The sequence below is a fragment of the Eretmochelys imbricata genome, chromosome 3, assembly GCF_965152235.1.
Source record: "Eretmochelys imbricata isolate rEreImb1 chromosome 3, rEreImb1.hap1, whole genome shotgun sequence".
Lineage (NCBI taxonomy): Eukaryota > Metazoa > Chordata > Testudines > Cheloniidae > Eretmochelys > Eretmochelys imbricata.
The window spans coordinates 102542810-102562569 of record NC_135574.1 but is presented as its reverse complement, the minus strand read 5'-3'; positions in this window follow the sequence as shown (position 1 = coordinate 102562569).

Sequence of the window (19760 nt, the reverse complement as noted above, 5' to 3'; positions counted from 1 at the left end):
GAGTAGCTGGCAGATTCTTACATAGGCTGGGAAGTGCTGTTCTTTAAGGGGCAGATATTTCAAAAGGTCTCAGCACATTGAAAATCTGGCCTAAAAATCTGTTAAACCTTATGAGCAAGCCCAGAACTAGAGAAAGAAAAGATGGCTCTTTCTGTATCCTTCTGGTGCTAATATGGCCTCACATTTGTCTAATGAAAGAATGGAAAGCTTTAACAAGCGTAATGGTAACTAAGTTGTAATAGTTTAAAATGGGAATTCAATTAATGATAAGTAATTGGTAGGTTTTATACTGATAATGTAAATGGCTTTTCATGAAGCCATTATGCTTGGCTGACAAACTTGGCTGAATCACCCAAATCTTTGGGTCCATCTTTCCTGTACAGTTAATGATCAGTTTAAAAAAAAAGTCACCAAAGGAAAGAAAATTAATAGTTCACCCTAGATTTGGTAAAATGGGCTGGCCTGGTTGGAGTTTTGGACTGAATCTCTGTGTTGAGACAGTCACATCAGGAGTGTTGCTACACATTAGAACAAAATCACTACTGGATTTCTCTGTATGGAAGTTTTTTGACTAGTACCTAGACTGCACGACCGTGATCAGTGCAAAGAAAAGGAAGCTGAACAGAAAGATAATAAGAAAGTAATGGAGGGAGGACACACTGTGATATAAAAAAAAAACTATAATAAAGTTAAAGACGCTGCTGCAACTGAAGATACATAGTTGGTAGAATGCCCAGTGTTAGGAACTTTAGGACCTGCAGCTAATAATTATGAACTGTGGTGCATTTCTTGTTTAAACTTTCAGAAAATTGCCTTCCCCTATAAGAATCCTTGAAATTAAAGGTTGTGTCAAATATTTAAATAATAAAAATGATTATGATAATAATCATTCAGTATATGGTGCTCAAAAAAAATCACCTCTCCCCTTTAAGTAAAGGCAAGATCTCCATTAAAAGTAAGGGTAAATTCACCCACAAAAGGCCTGATCCAAAAACCATTGACATCACTAGCAGCTTATCCACTGACTTTAATGTGCTTTGGATCAGATACTTAAGATTATCACCTATATGCCATTGTTAGAATGTACCTCTAAATCATTTTTCCATATGTGTTTCAATCTCACTCCTCCATTCTGTTGGCACTGCCAGAACTAAACTGGCTGACTGTGTAATCCATGATCTGATGCAATTGCATGGAGCCTTGGAATTGTGTTGATAGATAGATTTTAAATGCATTTATTTTGCCTGAAACCTGCGTTAATAACTACTCACACAAAGTCAGAATTTGCCTTGACTAATGAGCTCAAAGGAAATGCAGAAAAAGCACCTATAAAATGCTAACTAGTATTGAGCAAGCAAGTAACGATGGGGTAAAATGGGGGATTATCCTACCTGTATGTGAAGAGCACCCCAGTAAATCTTTTCAGGTAATTTAGCACATGTGTAACTCCTGTGCATAAAATCAAAGGAATGCCAGTAATCAGCTATTTTCAGAACCAACCCCCTTTGCTATACATGCTAACAAGCCTGAGGTGAGATCAGGAACAAGCCTTTAAAGAACTCTAGGTCTGGGTTTATTTTATATGGGAGTTGGATATATTTTATAATCTCTGCCACTCCATGGGCAGATGTTCCCCTCCATAATGACACATACTGAATTAATTTACTCAGGTGCTCACTTTCATCTCAACCAAATCCTTTTAAATTAATCCAAGCTGATTTAAAAGATGAGCAAAGGGAAAGGAAGGTGTAAAGCGAGCTTCTTTTCTTTAGAGCCAGGTTGTTTCAGATTTCACTTTCAGGCCTGCTCAGAATTCTCTCTCTTTCTCTCATATTAAGCAGCATGTGGGCTTTGTTTTCAAAAGATTTATTCTTTAACCAGAGAAGGGCACTAATCAGCAGGTTCACATGCTTATTCAGTAACCTTGTTCCCAGAGGGATATGACGCAAATGAATTGGTTTCCCTAAGGATTGAGGCCAGGGTAACTGTACTCCCTTGCTGTTCATCATCAGGCAAGTGCTCTGACTTTATTGCTGAAAAGGTATTTAGTTTCACGGTAATTTAAAAGAACTGAACAATGCTGATGCTTCCATTCTCTCCATGGAAGTAGGGCTTTTGATCCATCCACTATTTATATTTCTTCAGTAGCTTCTCTAGCAAGTTCATAGTCCCTGGTGTTGCTGCTCTTTTACAGCCATGTTACCAGCCTCCCCAAGCAGCGGAGCTCCGCACAGGGACCTACATGTGGTTGGGGAAAAAGAATCTTACCCTTGACCTAGAGCCAGGGCATAGCACCGCTGAGTCACCCCACTGTGGCGGCTGCTGCCAGCTCCTGGGCTTCATTGGAGTGATGTTGAGTTACACCAGCTGAGGATCTGGCCAACATTGTACCTAACTCGCACCTACAAACTAAAGTATGTGCATGGCATGAGACGCAAGTGCGCCTCTACCCCCTCCATGGCCATGAAGTTTCTCCCGCTGCAGCAGAACCAGCATGGTTCCACTGTGCAGGAATGGAGTGGGATTTGTGAAGCCTGCAAAGGGACGGCACCTTCTTATAAGTCAGAGAGCCCAGCTCCACGGGGATTCCTCTTGTGCTGTCACCTGGCGGTCAGCCCTGGGAGAAAAGCAGGAACAGTGTCGACGGATTCGCCACCAACCCAGCCATTGACCCCTATAGTATGGGAGCAGCAGCTGCAGTGCAGCACTTCAGAGGTTCCACGGTGGGGGCTGGGGAGTTCCTTCCACTGAGAATTTCATTGCACAGCCTGGCTAGCTGAACTGCACAGGATCTGGGCCAAAATAGGTAACTGTTCTCTTTCAAACCTCCTTTCACTTCTCTTCCTGCCCCAAACAATAGGATGATTTTTCATACTCTATGGTATGTGCAGCAATTCCTAAGCACAATGGCGTGAGTTCAGTATGGGGCTTATATTGGATCCTGAGCTTTGTCTGAACACTGCACTTGTTCACATGTAATGTGTTTGGTGAGGATAATTTAAACACTGGTCTCATTGCCTCTGGGCTCGAGGATGCTAGGTGGAAAGGAGACTCAGAAACATTTGTGAAAAGTTTTTTTTGTGGTTGTTTTCAAAGTAATATTTCATGTAGTGTGTCACTTAAGTGCCTCCCCCAGAGTAGGGTCTCTATCATTACCAAGCCTCTCTGTGAAGTAGGAAGCCAATCGTCGGTGCAAGCCTCAGGAGAGAGATTCTCAATTCATTACCCTGGACCTATCTTTTAGCTGGTACATTTCAGTTTGACAGTGGTTCCTCAGTGCATAATAGCAGGGGTTCCCATGCACTTGGGGGAGATGGGCTGTGACTACAGTTTTGATAACAGGATTCTAAGAGTTGATTTATGTTGTTAGATGCTTCCTTTAACATACTTAATGCTGGTTCCTTCTTGAGTCCGTGGCCTATACAATACACTCTTCTCTAGTCCTCTCAAAAAGGAAATATTTCTCTTTTTAGATCCATATGCTTCTTTATTCCATATGCTTTTGTTTCTTCTATTCCACTTCAATTTAGAATGGATTATTGAGGGAGCAAAGGTGATTCCTGTGGGATCTCTTAGCATAAATGAATGTATTCTTTTCTATTTAAGATTCTTTAAGAAACTTTGAGGGGAAAAATACATATGAAACATTTTGAGACTGGATGTTCCATTCTCTGGCCATCCAGGATATTTTGTGTCTAAACTGTATTATCTGTCCATTTTGGATTATAAACTTCATTGGATAAGAACCAGGCCTGCCTCTCTTCTTGTACAGCTATGAACACCCCAACAGTGCTCCATAAATAAAATATGTAAACAAATCATTTTCTGCCCACTCATGTTTCTTCTGTTCTTCTTGATTTCCCCCCTTTAATGCTTAACTCCTGGTCCCACCCAGTTAAATAGGTTGTGCATTGAGTAGGGCCATAGAGGTCCAGGGAACAGACTGTTCCTTCCCAGGCTTCGGAGTCCCAGGTTGGTTGGTGGATCCATGTAGCTCTTGATACCAAGTTCTCTGAGGTGAATGGCAGGACTCGCATTAACTTTGGTAAGGCCCCGAGGGTAAAGTCAATGGGACGTAAGCACCTAAGTCCCATAGTCACCTTTGAAAATAGGAATGGACTTAGGATCCTAAGTCACTTGTGTGCTTTTGAAAATGGTACTGTTAGTTACAAGCTCCCTTCCCAAATCAACAACAATAAGTTTAAGTATGAGGTTTGATTTCCTTTGTTTCACTGACTTCACTTGCATAACTGAAAGCTGTCCAATCCTTTTAAAAACCTGGGTAACTTGTCTGTCTCAATCATTTCCTCCGCCTCTTTCCCTCTTTGCTGTTTTGTTTGTTTCAGCTAAATAACTCTTTTGGCAAAGTGGGCCGCTGCTTTCTTATTTCCTTCACACATTGACATGGAGTAAAATACTATTTGAAGACCATGAGGACTGTGAAATCATTCAGCTGCCAAATTGAAATCACATATGTCTGCCTACCAGCAGGGTTTTCAATGAGAGGATATTCTTCCTTGATGTAATACACATTGTTTAACTTAATCAACCTTGACCTTCTAAAATGTTGGCTTGCTAAGAAGAAAAAAAATTGTTAGCACCAATGACGTTTACTGAAACGACTTTGGAAATTTTGTTTGCACAGATAGAAAAAAGCTGAGCATGTGGAATACAGGAGTCAAAACAAGCTGCCTCAGGGCTCGTCTACATTACACAGTTAGGTCGACCTAAGGCGGCTTCTGTCAACCTAATTATGTCAGTGACTAAACTACAGCCTTCCTCCTGCTGCTGTAAGTGCCGTACTACACTGACATAATAACTCCACCTCCATGAGAGGCGAAAGGTTTATGTCAGTGTAATTAGGATGAGGCAGTGTCTGTGTGGACCTTATGTTACTTACATCAACTGTCTTGTCAATTTCATTGCAGAAGTCATGAAATTGACAAGAAAGCCCAGCTCCCCTGGAGAGCTGGGCAGCTGGACCCTGCTCCCCTCTGGGAGCTGGAGTGAGGGCCCAGAGGGGAGCTGAAGCTCAGGTGGCTTCAGACCTGTTCCCAGCTGGGAGCTTGGGTGAGAAGCCCAAGCAGCCTCCTCACCCCCTGGCTGCCTGGAGCCAGTCAGCCTTGTCAATTTCATGGCAACTGGCCCCAACTCCCTGGTGGTGAGAAGCCCTGGGCAGCTTTCCCCAGCTCCCAGTGAGGAACAGGGAGGTGAGACGTCCTGGGTAGCTTCTCCCTGCTCCCGGCGGGGAACAGGAAGCGGGTGGGGAGCAGCCTGCCAGGAGCCCGGGAGCCTGTGGGGCAGCCAGGGTCCCGGCAGGGAGCTTCCAGCAGAGCTGACAGACCGGGTTCTCAGTTCCCCACACTGCCCTCTTTGGCTGGTGGAAGCGCTCCGAGCGAGGACACACATCACTGAACCAAGGAGGGTAGTGTAGACATGCACCACTGCAGTAATTATTGCAGTGACAGTAATTTGACCTAATATAGATCAACTTACATTTGTAGTGTAGACATAGGCACCGACTCCACGCATGTTCCAGGGCTGGAGCACCCACGGAAAAAAAATAGTGGGTGCTTAGCACCCACTGGCAGCCAGCTCCCCTCCTCCCTCCCCACCCCCCCACCCCGGAGCCTCCTGTCTACCAGCAGCCCTGACAGTCAGCTCCTCTCCCTCCCTCCCAGCTCCTCCAGCCCACCACGAACAGCTGTTCTGCGGCACACAGGAGGTGCTGGAGCGGAGGGGGGAGCCGCTGGAATGGGGCGCACTCAGGGGAGGGGGAAGAACTGGGTGGAAAGAGGCAGGGTGGAGCAGGGGCAGGAAGAGGTGGGGTGGGATGGGGGCTTCAGGTAAGGGGGGGTTGGGGGCAGGGCCTGGGGTGGAGCGGAGGGGTGAGCACTCCCGGGGCCCAGAGGACGCTGGCGCCTGTGAGTGTAGACATACCCTAAGTCACCGGCATCCCAAAACCAACAGACTAAACATATGGGAGACTCCAGCCCTGAAGCTGATGAGTCATTGTCGGTGGCTTCCACTTCAGCTTGTGTTTCCAAAACAAAGATTTTTATTTGAATAGTCCTGAAAGCATATGCAGGCCCATTGAGAATAAAAATGCTCAGCAGTATACTTACTGTGGTTTGTGACCATGCCCTTGAAAAAATACCAGCCTAAGAAGAAGGAATATCATGTAAACTGAAGAAGTCTTTGTTGTTATCGTATTTTATACATGTGTGTGTGTATGTTGCATCTGTTGCTACATTCTTGCCGAAGCCTTTTTTTTTTAAAGGAAGGACTGTTAATGAGTGATAGCATGTAATGTGGCTTTTCTCCTATTAACTTGTTTTTTGTCCACTTAGCCGTCTTTAATGAGCAGCTCTCTCAAAGGGATATAGTTAAAGTGTGAAGAAAAACAACTTCTTGAACCGTTTATTGATATACCAGGCAGCTTAGAGAAGTGCGAAAGAAAGTCTTTATGTTTCACTACTTGAAGCATCTATTTTACAGGTTATGTGATTTTGGAGGGACAGTGGGCAGAGAGGATTCTTGTTATTTGTTGAGTCCTTGGTATACCCAAAGTCAGCATTTTGGTGGGAGTCAAAACAGAATTAAAATTCAGGGCAGACAAAAATGTGACTAGAAAGTATTAATATATATTCCATTGTTCTGGGAATGCACATAAGGTCACATCAAGCTGTGTATCAAGAAATACCACAAACACTACCTCTCCCTTTCATATCTACCAGCCTCCAGGCAGATAGATTTCTTCACAAACGTGAAAAGGATGTCATGCTCTTGATTCTTAACCATCCAACAAATTCAAACCTAATAAAGTCAACTTATTAAATAGCTTCAGCCTGTCTGCATGCAAGTTTTGGGGGAAGGTTGTGCTGTGGAAGTGTCTTTACAAATTGTTCAGACTCATAATGCTTTTCTGCAGTGATAGGTAAATCTCAAATGGTCCCTGCACCCATGAGTTCACACCTGTCAGTACACATGTTGGAAATAGTTAAGAAAAAGATAGTGAATGATCTTCAGAAAATTAATCTTCTTTGGTTTTATATGACATTGCCAAGCAAATCAATTTAACTTTTCCTAAACAAAATACTGAAAGGTACTGTAGAAGAAGCCTTATGGTCAGTATATCTCAGAGCATTCTTATCAGCTCAGCAGCAAAGGTGATTAGCAATTGGAACAAAGTACCAAGGAAAGTGGTGAATACTCCATCTCTTGCTGTCTTCAGAGCAAGGCTGGATGCCTTTCCAGGAGATATTCTTTAGCCAAACACAGTTTATTTGGCTAAACACAGGAGTAAATGAGTGAAATTTTATAGCCTGTGATATACAGAAGATCAGATTACATGATCTAATAGTCCCTTCCAGCTTTAAAGTCTATGAATCGTCATGATGATATAAATGCCTGATCTTGTATAACAAATCTATCCTTTGCAGTTTTGGAGAGCAAGAGAAGCAGCATTAGGTTCAAACTAGGAGAACACCCAAAATGTCCTTTGTGCGTCTCATTATGACAACACTTTTCATCTAACAGCGAACAATTGGAGTTAAATGATGTTTTATACTGTATCTCACAATTCATCATGTTCTGCATGCATTATTACATAATACAGCAGCAAGTATTATTATACTGCAATTATATTTTATCTTGAAGTGCTATTTCAGCCAAAACTATTGAAGGATGCAAAAAATGATTTGTTGCAAGTGATAATCTGAAGAATGAATTTCAAAAGGAAAAAATACAGTGATAAATGTATATTGAAAAATATGAATCAACCACCTTTGCAACCCCTCACTTCCAAGCATTTCTTGGCTTCAGCTAGAGTATCTGGGCCTATATGTCCACACAATTACATAGTTATTATAGGTTTCAGAGTGGTAGCCTTGTTAGTCTGCATCAGCAAAAAGAACGAGGAGTCCTTGTGGAACCTTAGAGAATAACAAATTTATCTGAGCATAAACTTTCGTGGGCTAAAACCCACTTCATCGGATGCATGCAGTGGAAAATACAGTAGGAAGGTATATATACACCCAGAGAACATGAAAAAATGGGTGTTGCCATACAGTTAAGATGAGCTATTATCAGCAGGAGGAAAAAAACTAGGTGACTACTAGAAGGCTTCCTAAGTCTGGGCACTTTTGGTTCCTTCAGCGTCTTGAAGTCACTGACTACAGGACAGGCCCAACAAAGAAAGTAACGGAACACCACTAGCCGTCACCTTCAGCCCCCAACTAAAACCTCTCCAGGGCATCATCAAGGATCTACAACCTATCCTGAAGGACGACCCATCACTCTTACAGATCTTGGGAGACAGGCCAGTCCTTGCTTACAGAGAGTCCCCCAACCTGAAGCAAATACTCACCAGCAACCACACACCACACAACAGAACCACTAACCCAGGAACCTATCCTTGCAACAAAGCCCGTTGCCAACTCTGTCCACATATCTATTCGGGGACACCATCATAGGACCTAATCACATCAGCCACACTATCAGAGGCTCGTTCACCTGCACATCTACCAATGTGATATATGCCATCATGTGCCAGCAATGCCCCTCCGCCATGTACATTGGCCAAACTGGACAGTCTCTTCGCAAAAGAATAAATGGACACAAATCAGATGTCAAGAATTATAACATTCAAAAACCAGTCGGAGAACACTTCAATCTCCCTGGTCACTCAATTATGGACCTAAAAGTGGCAATACTACAAGAAAAAAACTTCAAAAACAGACTCCAACGAGAAACTGCTGAATTGGAATTAATTTGCAAACTGGACACCAGTTTGAATAAAGGCTTGAATAGAGACTGGGAGTGGATGTGTCATTACACAAAGTAAAGTTATTTCCCCATGTTTATTTTTCCCCCTACTGTTACTCACACCTTCTTGTCAACTGTTGGAAATGGGCCATCCTGATGATCACTACAAAAGGTTTTTTTTTCTCCTGCTGATAATAGCTCACCTTAACTGTATGGCAACACCCATTTTTTCATGTTCTCTGTATATATATATCTTCCTACTGTATTTTCCACTGCATGCATCCGATGAAGTGGGTTTTAGCCCATGAAAGCTTATACTCAAATAAATTTGTGACTCTAAGGTGCCACAAGTATTCCTCAGTTATTATAGATTGCTGTGGGATCTTTGTATGAAAGATGCTGTATGAGTGGTAGTTATTATTACAGGCAGGACTTTCGGAGTGCCCAGAAGAATAGAGGTTAAAATGAATATTACGTAGGTACCATGCTCCGCTCATATAATACAGAATAAGAAAGAATATACAAACAACCTAGGACCCTATACAAAGGATCTGGGGTTGTGTTGTTCATGTTGTCTTTATTAGATCTAGATTTAAAGCAATTTGTAACCTGGTAGCCTGGAAAGATTAGGCTAGCGCACATACATAATACAGACTCTTTTGTTTTGTTTTGCCTTTCAGGTAATACACATAGCGAGGGTATCTGCAGCAACAGTGTTATATATCAATATGGACAATTAATCTATTGTATTTTCTCCTACAGAAGCAAGTCCTGTCAGTGCTTGCTATTGATCCAAGAAACTCTTACCTGATTACTAAAGTTTAGTTAGGTTTCAGAGTAGCAGCCGTGTTAGTCTGTATTCGCAAAAAGAAAAGGAGTACTTGTGGCACCTTAGAGACTAACAAATTTATTTGAGCATAAGCTTTCGTGAGCTACAGCTCACTTCGTCAGATGCATTCAGTGGAAAATACAGTGGGGAGATTTATATACATAGAGAACATGAAACAATGGGTGTTACCATACACACTGTAACCAGAGTGATCACTTAAGGTGAGCTATTACCAGCAGGAGAGCCGGAGGGGGGGGGGAGGATAAACACAGAGAAATAGTTTTACTTTGTGTAATGACCCATCCACTCCCAGTCTCTATTCAAGCCTAAGTTAATTGTATTCAGTTTGCAAATTAATTCCAATTCAGCAGTCTCTCGTTGGAGTCTGTTTTTGAAGTTTTTTTGTTGAAGTATTGTGACTTTTAGGTCTGTAATCAAGTGACCAGAGAGATTGAAGTGTTCTCCGACTGGTTTTTGAATGTTATAATTCTTGATGTCTGATTTGTGATTAGTTTAGTTAATTATTTATTCAGTGAGACAAGAACCCACTGAGACAATCACTTATTTTCAAGGAGAATGTGAAAAAAGCTTTGAGTGGGTACTCTGTATGCTTACATTTCAGACAAATTAGCAGCTCAGAAAGAAGACCGCTGAAGTCAGTAGAACCAGAAGAGTACTATATCTAGATGAACCTAAGGCACTAATGCTTTGTCCTGCACCATTGTCCTGCACCATTCAAGTCAATGAGAATTTTCCCATTGACTTGACTGGAAGCTGCATCAACCCTAAGAGCAAAGCACTGAAGTGTGTCACTATTATTTATTGTTAGTTTTATTACTGTAACACCTAAGTGTAAAGCTCTTCATTGTGCCTTAAACTCATGCTTCAGTGGTTTACTGAATAGGAAATTACTTAAACCCATGCTTAAAGCTAGGTGTGGGTTTTAGTGTTTTGCTGAATCAGACCCTAGAATAGTAATATATCTTGCACTTTTCTTATATACATAGCTACCTTTTTGACCTTACATTCAAATAATTTTATATATAGATATAAAGTAACATGATATGCTACTTCTTAAACTTTTCAAATATATTTGATTTCTGCCTTGGCTGAGCTCCATAAACTCCTTAATGCCAAAACATTGAAAAAAATCAGTTAAACATCTTGTTCTGAATTAAAAACATGCAATGGATGTCTTCACGTTTACACTACAACATGGCCTGGGGTTGCCCAGAGTGATTAGACAAAATGGAACAGATCTTCAACTAGAGTAAATCAGCATCACTTCACTGACTTCAATGGAGCGATGGTGATTTATACCGGTAGAGGATCTGACCCAATAGCTCTAGGGCAATTTACAACTATTTCAAACTATTTGCTAGGCACCAGCCCGTCTACCTGGAAATAGATCACAGGTAATATTTTCAAAAAAGGAACAGTAATTAATGAAAAGAGGATTGAACAAATCCAGGCCTTGTGGTTCAACACTAGCTCTCACATTTTTCAGCAGATTCTATGCTGTGAAGGGGACATCAAAGCATCTCAAAAAGGAAACCCTCATTGCATTTAGGTAATCCACATATACCTTCATGTTTTAATAAAACAATAAATTTTAGTAAATTATTATTAATAGTATTTACTTATGACAGTAGTACCTAGAGGCCACAATCAAAACAAGGGCCCTATTTCTCTAGGCACTGAGGAAACTCCTGCAAAGAGACGTCCCCTACCCTTTAGAGCTAATAGATAAAATAGACAAAGGATAGGAGGGGAAACAGAGCCTGAAAGAGGTGAAATAACTTGCCCAAGGTGCTACAGGAGCGCAGTGGCAGAGCCAGCTGTAGAATTCTAAGTCTCCTGATCCCTAGCCCATTGTCCAAAATGCCTCCCATAACACCTCGTTTGCCTGCATCTATCAACCCAGTTGACATGAGATATATGTTCTCCCCCAAACGTGCTCTCTCTCACATGCATATCATTTCCTGGTGCATATTTGGAAGGCCCAATTTTTAATGAATCTGACCCATGTTAACAATACTCCTGGCCTGAATAGAAATGCTGGTGTCAAGGTTCCTTCCCCACTCTGAACTCTAGGGTACAGATGTGGGGACCAGCATGAAAGACCCCCTAAGCTTATTTTTACCAGCTTAGGTTAAAAACTTCCCCAAGGTAAAACTTTGCTTTGTCCTTGAACCCTATGCTGCCACCACCAAGCATGTTAAACAAAGAACAGTGAAAGAGACCACTTGGAGACATCTTCCCCCAAAATATCCCCCCAAGCCTTACACTCCTTTTCCAAGGGAAGGCTTGATAAAAAAAAAAGCAATCAGGTTCTTAAAAGAAGAATTTTAATTAAAGAAAAGGTAAAAGAATCACCTCTGTAAAATTAGGATGGTAAATACCTTACAGGGTAATCAGATTCAAAACAGAGAATCCCTCTAGGCAAAACCTTAAGTTACAAAAAGATACAAAAACAGGAATATACATTCCATTCAGCACAATTTATTTTATAAGCCATTTGAACAAAAGGAAATCTAATGCATTTCTAGCTAGATTACTTACTAACTTTATACAGGAGTTCTGAACTGCATTCCTGATCTGGTCCGGCAAAAGCATCACACAAACAGACGAACCCTTTGTTCCGCTCCCTCCAGCTTTGAAAGTATCTTGTCTCCTCATTGGTCATATTGATCAGGTGCCAGCGAGGTTATCCTAGCTTCTTAACCCTTTAGAGGTGAAAGGGTTTTGCCTCTGGCCTGGAGAGATTTTATAGCACTGGGGACAGAAAAGTAGTGACCCTTCCCTTTTTTATGTAGGGCAGCTGGACTCTACAGTTGGGCCTCAGCCCACTTTTTGTAATGCAGCCACAGAGAATGGCACCTGATAATTACTAAGGGGGATGCTCTTCATTTACTTTCTAAAATAAAACTTGATTAGTAATAAATAAAGTGATGCATTACAGAGTTTTGAAGAAAACAGCAGTTTGAGGTGCTCTGACAAACTGATTCTATTGCAGTGTTACTTTTCCCATGGGACATAACAAATTAAATGACAAAGCCAAGTAGAGAGCAGTGATAAATCTCCGTTTGGACATTAATCAGCTTCCCTCTCATTTACCATCTTCTATTTAATTAGCTGACTGTATGCAGTTTGAACAATGAACCTTTCATTCAACAATCTCTATAACTGTAATTTAAATGGATTTCCTGAAAGTTGCCCTCCAGGCTTCAGGGAGAGGATTCCAAGAGCTCTGTGAACACTGTACGTCTTATATAACGGAGGAAAATTCAAATCCTGCTCTGAGTTGTAATTAGATAATGCCAGGAGAAGGGAGGAAAGGATCAGATGAACTGCAACTGGAGTAGGAGAAAAGTGCATTTGATATCACTAGGATAAAAAGCTAGCACACAAACAGCATGAGATGACAATTAAGGCATTAGATACTGTCTGGTAGGAAGATGAATATTCATATCAGAGACACTGCAATGAGACTCTGTAGAGGAAGCAGTAAGCTGACTGAGAGGTATAAAAGGCAATGAGATGATACAAAGAGGAGCATGCACCAGTACTGGGAACCTTGACTCTGTAAAATTCCAGCCAACACAGTTAAAGCAGTTTTTTCAGTCCCACCAAAAAACTGTCCAGCAGCCCCCCATTCCTTGTTGTCTTAGGGAAGCAAATTGTGAAATACACACTCACTGGGTTCAGGTGGGTTTGTACGTGCTACGGCTAGGCCATGGCTCCACTGCCACGGTCCATGCTACTGCAGCTACGCTGCTATTTATACTCACCCTGGCTTGATGGGAGCTAGTGCAAGTGTGTGTACGTGGGCAGGGGGATCACACCCATAGCTCGTAATGTAGGCAGCCTTAGTGTACAGAGTAGCTGTCGTTGTGTATTCTGATGCAATGAGACTGCAGAGACCAAAGGTGGTCCTCCATTTTGGAAGATGGGGATCTGGACTGCAGGGGACAGGACAGTGGCTGGCTGAAGCAGCAACTGCATCCTCAACTCCCATTCTTTTCAGCACCCCTGAAAAATGGAGCCCTTTGCAGACAAGCCTGTGGGCTAAAGGCAGGCCCAACAAACAGGCCAGAAGGAGTCTTAAGGAGCATCATTGTATCAATACTCCCCAAACCCAAGGATGACCCAAAGACCACCGTGAAATACAGTAGTAACAATTTAGTAATGGCACCTGTGGGAGCCCAGTAGAATGAGGGCAGCTGTAAGTGCTAGGGTGCTCTGTAGAAGAAGTTGATGTTTCCCTCATGGAAAACACTGCTTGTGATTACAGTAAATTGGACTGATTTATGAATTAATACCTGTCTACAGTAGAAAGAGTGCTGAGTTAACTGATGCCATTGACAGCTGAACCATATTACATTAAAAGCTATATCTGTTTACTATTACATAAGAGGAAAAGCCAAGAGTGGAAAAAACCTGGAATTTGGCAACCTCATTTAATCACATCTGGCAATATTCTAGTCTGAGGGATTATCGCTGCTGGATAGCAGGCTTTTAGAAAGTAGATCAAACAAAGAAACTAGAGCAAGCTAGTCTCAGAAAATAAAGAGTCTGATTTATTTATTTATTTTATTTATAGCTGTGTGTTCACCTTTCAGGAAGATTATAAATATACTTGACAAAGGTGTGTTTGGCACAGTTCCTTTGGAGTAAAGATTTTGTTTATGTCAGGGTTAGAACAATTCTAATTCAGGTTAGGGTTAGTGATGGCTGACTCTCAAAAGTTCAGGTGGGGATCAGATAAACATCCAGGAGCTTAGATGCTTATGCAAAGTTTGCCAGAACTATCTGTACCTTGAAAACCTGGCATAAGTAAGATTTTCTTGTGAAAAGTATGTCAGTTCTGCTTACAGAAATACTGCAAGAACAGCTTTTGGCAAGCTATTATGGCATTTCCTGTTCCAGCAGACCTTGAGGTGCAAACACATTACAAAATGTGAGAAGGAAATTATGTGCAAGGTTGGTTCTGACAGGGGATGAAGACTCATGGGTGTGAAGGGGATTATTTTATCAAATCATTTGCTCTATCTTTTGCTAATTAATGTTAAACATCTAGGGCAACATTTGGCAAGTCTCATAGATTTATCATGTGAAGGATGGATTCCATATAGATCACACAGTGAGATCAAGCAAGCTTCATAGATGACCCATGTCATCAGAACATAAGAATGGATATACAGGGTCAGACCAATGGTCCATCTAGCCCAATATCCTGTCTTCCAATAGTGGCCAGAGCCAGATGCTTCAGAGGGAGTGAACAGAACAGGACAATTTATCATGTGATCCATCCCTTCATCCAGTCCCAACTTCTAGTAGTCAGAGGTTTAAGGCATGGAGTTGTATCTCTGACCATCTTGGCTAATAGCCATCGATGGACCTGTACTCCATGAACTTATCTAATACTTTTCTGAACTCAGTTATACTTTTGGCCTTCACAACATTATGTCCAAATACTGTGACGAGGTCCACTACAGACATGTAGCAATATGAAATCAGAGGTTTTTAAGAACAGGTTGAACAAACACCTGTCATGAATGATCATGATTTACTTGGTCCTGCTCTACATAGGGGACTGGACTTAATGACTTCTCGAGGTCCCTTCCAGCTCTACGTTTCCAGATTTCTATGAACTTTCCAGTGGAGATGGGGAATAGATGAGGAAAGGCGTGCAGATCCTGTTATCAAGACTAGTCAAAATTAAACTGAGAGCACTTTCTCATTTTGGTCTATTCTATTCAAGTGATGCCAGCCCAGTTGTGTGGATCAGTTGCTCCTGTTATGTAGGCATGAGGGAAATTTTCTGGAGAGCTCAAAGGGTCACCCTTCACATGGCAATGCAGGGATCTGTCAATATTATTCAGAAGAGAGAGCTCGGTTTGGAGCAGGTGGATAAAAAGTAATAATAAAAGAACCTCTCCTTTAATGTGAAGAACAATGTTTTTTTATTATTATTATTATTTGTATTATCCTAGAGCATAGGCATCCTAGTCACAGACCAGGACCCCATTGTGCTGAGCGCTGTTCAAACACAGAACAAAAAGACAATCTCTGCCCCCAAAGAGTTTACAATGTAAGTAACAATGTACCCAGCACCATGGTATATGACTGCCTTCTAGTACTGCACTTGGCAATTTAGCTAGCATCAGTTACTTTTGATTCAATCTTTTTTTGTGTCTTCCTCTGCAAAGGCAGATAATTGGTTGTGGACTTTCTTTTTATAGTTTGTTTATTTGTGCTGTTCTAAGTGTTTTTATTAGGGGATGCACGGTCAAAGAAGTGTGCCTTGCACTTTGAATGGAATGTGGCAAGGTTTTATAGAGCCCAAGCCAAGCACAATAGATATGGGGTACACTCTTAGTGGAAATTAGCCTAGTAACTATATAGTCACCCTTTGAAATGCATTAGGATTATAGGTGGTCAAAGGCCTATGTGTTGACTTAGAATTAATGTGACTAATATATATATACATAACATTTCAATAAACTTAACTGTGTCAGTCTGAAAAATGGTAATATATAGTTTACAAAATTTTATGGAAACCTGAGATTCACTCCTACAAGCCAGGCTCTTCACTGCTAAACCCAGGGAAGTACTTTTTCTTTAGAAGTCAACAGCTGATGTTAAAAACATGTTGCCAGTTTGAAGTCAAGATTTTAAATGCCGTTGGACAGCTATAAATGTCATAAATCAAATATTAAATTGTTTTATTTTCCACCCTGTGTACCAGGAATAGTAGTTGTACTTCTCTGTGCATGTTATGCTGAATTGTTTGTGATATCTAAAAAATAGACTAAGGGCTTGTCTACATGGGGAGCTATTCCAAAATATCTATCCCTGATTAACTTCATTTTTGGATGTTCTTAATCCTGATTAAGTGTGCCTTACTCTGAATCAGTTTAATTCACTTGGTTTAAATTAATCCAAAATAAGGCACCTGTATTCTGGAATAAAAGAGTCCACACATGGAGTTAATTGGGAATAGTTAATTTTATATTTAAATTCATACCCTACTTCATTCTGGGTTAACTTTCATGTGTAGACAAGCTCTAAGGGTATATTTCTTTTTCTAACCCTGACATCCTGCCACTCACAAATCAATAAAAATTCCTACATCTACATGTCTTTTTGAGATCCCATGAAAAGAACAGCCTCAATCTTCAGATCAGCTTCCAGGAACCGTAGGCCAAATTTGTCCCTGAATTAGTTGACTTAAATAGGGCTCCAGCTGAGCAGTGGGGAAAAGCTTAATTTAGTTCAACCAAAATGGCAAACCATCTGGACTTTGTCTAATCCAATTTGGGAAAACTGGGACCTTTTCCAATCTTAAGGTCTGCCAATCTATATGAATTGGTTTTGATGAAAAAAAATGCAAATTCATTCAAACCAAAATGTGAATGCTGTGGAAATTTCAGCAGAAAGAACGAGGAGTACTTGTGGCACCTTAGAGACTAACAAATTTATTTGAGCTAAAGCCCACTTCATCAGATGCATGCAGTGGAAAATACAATAGGAAGATATATCTATATACAGAGAACCTGAAAAAATGGGGGTTCCTATACCGACTCTTAATGAGACCAATCGATTAAGGTGGGTTATTATCAGCAGGAGAAAAAAAAACTTTTGTAGTGATAATCAGGATGGCCCATTTCCAACAGTTGACAAGAAAGTGAGAGTAACAGTAGGGGGAAAATTAGCATGGGGAAATTAGCATGGGGGCTGAAGGTGACGGCTAGTGGTGTGGATGAGTCATTACACTAACTAAAAACTATTTCCCCAAGCTAATTTTCCCCCTACTGTTACTCTTGTCAACTGTTGAAAATGGGCCATCCTGATTATCACTACAAAAGTTTTTTTTTGTCCTGCTGATAATATCCCACCTTAATCGATTGGTCTCGTTAAGAGTTGGTATGGCAACCCCCATTTTTTCATGTTCTATCTATCTATCTATCTATCTATCTATTCTTCCTACTGTATTTTCCACTGCATGCATCTGATGAAGTGGGCTTTAGCCCACGAAAGATTATGCTCAAATAAATTTGTTAGTCTCTAAGGTGGGGGTGGGCAAACTACGGCCTGCGGGCCAGATCTGGCCCGCGGGAGCGTCCTGCCCAGCCCCTGAGCTTCCAGCTGGGGAGGCTAGTCCCCAGTCCCTCCCCCACTGTCTCCCCTTCCCCATAGTTGCACTGCCATGCGGGCAGCATAGCTTGCACTTGCCCACCTCCCAGGCTTTCAAATAAGCCTGTCCTGCTGTTCTAAGCAGCATGGTAAGGGGAAGGGGGAGGGCAGGAGGTCACAGGGGGCTGTTGGATGGGGCAGAGGTCCCGGGGGGTCAGGGAGGACAGGGAGCAGGGCATGTTGGATAGGGGATGGGGGTCTGAGGGGTAGTTAGGGATGGGGGTTCTGGAAGGGGGTGCTCAGGGGACATGGAGTGGGGGAGGGATGGATGGTTTGGGGGTCTCAGGGGGCCTGTCAGGAGGCGGGGGTGTGAATAGGGGTCGGGGCAGTCAGGGGACGGGGAGCAGAGGGGGTTGGATGGGTTGCAGATTCTGAGGGGGGCAGTCAGGGGGCAGGAAGTGGGAGGGAGCGGATAGGGGGCGGGGCCCAGGCTGTTTGGGGAGGCACAACCTTCCCTACCCGGCCCTCCATACTGTTTCGCAACTGCGATGTGGCCCTCGGGCCAAAAAGTTTGCCCACCCCTGCTCTGAGGTGCCACAAGTACTCCTCGTTCTTTCTGCTGATACAGACTAACTCGGCTACCACTCTGAAACCTGTGGACATTTCATGCACTCAAGTTCTCTTAGATTTCCCTTACTTCCTGGTTGTCTTAACCAGGCAAGAATTCCTATAAGCACAGTCTTTGTCATCATGTTTCTGTATTTCCATTTTCAGTCCTGGCTGTAACTACCAAGAGCACTTACAATTTTATTTAGATATTTAATAAAACAAAGCTAATATAACTTTTTTAAACAGTAAAAACTAGGTTCAGTATGTGACATGAGTCTGAACCAAAACCAGGAGTCAGCCTGGAATAAAATGAGTAGTGAAACTCTCCCAAGCTCCATCCATAATTCAAGAATCACTTATTCAGGAGGCCATCATGAGGTGCTACTAACAGCAGATTGTGCAGCACTTCACAATGCAAGTGTCCCCTTTCTTTCTTACACTCTTTAATCAGCCATTGAAATAGGTAACAACATTGACAGCTGATATTTAAATTACCAAGGCTGGGCTACTGAGTGAACATCTCATTGCCATGAATAGCTCTCGGAACTGTTGTTCCAGGCTGCTTGCTGGCTCAGGCAGACGTTGCTGAATTGGGAATGTTCATATTTTGAACACTTTTTTTAGAAACACATGTGCTAGAGAGTTTTCTTTTTAAATGAAAGCATAGATTCTGAAGCACAAAATGAAGCCCAGAAACAAACTGGCTTGCTGAGCCATCGTGAATCAGCCCATTTTGAATGCGGACCAAAATCCCAAAATTGAATACTAGTCAAACCTACAGAAAGTTCAAATACAAACTAGATTTGAATTTCTTGGCTGGCCCATTTCTTTATATTTTACTGAACCAAAGCACTGGAACGTAACCCTTGAATTCTGAAGTTTGGATCTGGAGCAGGTCCATCTCTGCTTCAGTTTTGTTTCATGTTTGGGGAGAAGTTTTAGGAAGGTTCTTCTTTCATGTACACTGATTTGTTCATGCCTACTTATGACACAGAGGCTGAAAGGTGTAATGGAAAAAGGCAGAACTACTGCAGGTGAGTGTCACTAGAAACATTTAACTGACCACCAAGCAGGATTGGAAGAGTAAAAGAAAAGGTCAAATAAAGTGACATATACCACATCAAGAGGAAATTCAATACATTATACTTGCCTCCCATAATAAAACTAAGTTGGAAAATAAAGCATGACTTTTTGTCCTGGAAAAAAATTGTTCTTGTCAAGTTCTGGAATTAGGTCGAGACAACCATGAATTTACTTGGAGAGTAATATATTTAGTGATTTGCGTAACAATCATAGATTCAACTATGTTTGGCAAAATAAATGTGTTGAAAATCTGCCAGCGTCAAAAGATTAATTTCAAAATATATTTCTTAAAAGAAACAAAAAAACAACAACCCCAGCTGAGCAACATGAAGCC